General features: G+C 39.3%; 1 non-coding gene across 2 annotated transcripts; it reads right to left on the minus strand.

Annotated features, from left to right (window-relative positions):
* Positions 1 to 255: 255 nt before the first annotated feature.
* Positions 256 to 1279, minus strand: LOC107844127. 2 transcript variants are annotated; one of them, XR_007050936.1, is made up of 4 exons: positions 958 to 1279; positions 767 to 862; positions 463 to 656; positions 256 to 366 (listed from the first exon to the last, which is right to left on the minus strand). It is a non-coding gene; the product is annotated as an uncharacterized LOC107844127 (transcript). The 2 variants fall into 2 exon arrangements; XR_007050935.1 differs by having other exon boundaries at positions 463 to 862.
* Positions 1280 to 1285: the final 6 nt, after the last annotated feature.

Raw genomic sequence — 1285 nt, forward strand, 5'->3', positions numbered from 1 at the left:
CACGGAAGGAGGGAACCAGTGGATGAACCAAGATTTTCACTAAGGGGCGTCAAAAGTATTTTATATATATATATATATATAACAAAGAATATTACCTTTTTTGTTTAGAGGGCGAGCCTTAATCTTGGGAATTTTGGCCATCATTTCTTCCTCTAGCTCAGCTGAACTCTTTACTCTTGTTGGACGAACACGTTGCCTTGTTACAAATTCAAGTTCTTTAGGCCTGGTCAATATAAGCTTGTGCTTCCTCTGCAGTGAAGTTGAATTGCTCATGGGAGGCAGTGACATCTCCCTGGTGCTAGATTGGAACTTTTTCATCATTTCTGCTATTGAAACGAATGGAGGAACTGGTTCCCGAGCATACATCTTAAGAGAGTAGAAACAATGTAAAGTTAGATTCACAACATCCAAAATTTCTGTATATTCCAAAATGCAAGAAAAGGAAAATATTGTCATACAAACCTTTCTGTCTTGCTTATGAACTTCTCTGCAGTCAAAGCAAACAAGGTAGAACTGCTGCTAGCAACTCCAACTTTGGCTTTGTGCGGCAGATTCTGGGGTTTGACATTAAGAATTTACCGTGTTCGAAGGAAAGAAGAAGCAAACAAGGTGGAACTGCTGCTAACAACTCCAACTTTGGCTTTGTGTGGCAGATTCTGGGGTTTGACATTAAGAATTTACCGTGTTCGGAGGAAAGAAGAAGCATGGTCAGATAAAAAGTGAGATATTATGCATATCCAAATAAGATCTGAAAGATAAAATTCACCGGTTTGGATTTTCCGCCTTCTAGTTTCTGTCTTTTTATAGCTTGGTTTTCTTGTGCAAGATTATGCGTTCCAACAGCACTTTCGTGATTGCTTGCCTACGCAACAGTCACAATTAATTATATCTGTCAGGACATTTTTGGAATTCCAAACAAAAGAAATCCATGCTAAGAAGCTAAAACTGTTAACTTACTTTCTCGCACTAGCTAGATTACTATTCTTCTTCAATTGTGACTGTTGCAGACGAGCTTTTGTCTTTAATGCTGAAGGATTTCTAAGAATGCTGGCGATCTTCTTAGCAGTCTGTCTCTTCTTGGAATCAGTATTCTTGTCACTCTTTTGAGATCATTATCAGCTGAAAGGGGGGTTAAGAGCTTAATGCAAGAAGAGACAGACTGCTAAGAAGATCGCCAGCATTCTTAGAAATTCTTAAACTAGCATGACCTAGTGGTCAATGACGAGCGTGAGCACCATGATGTCTTCGGTTCAATCCCCATTACCAACAGAGACAAAACACTAGG

The sequence above is a fragment of the Capsicum annuum genome, unplaced genomic scaffold (assembly GCF_002878395.1).
Source record: "Capsicum annuum cultivar UCD-10X-F1 unplaced genomic scaffold, UCD10Xv1.1 ctg66855, whole genome shotgun sequence".
Taxonomy (NCBI): domain Eukaryota; kingdom Viridiplantae; phylum Streptophyta; class Magnoliopsida; order Solanales; family Solanaceae; genus Capsicum; species Capsicum annuum.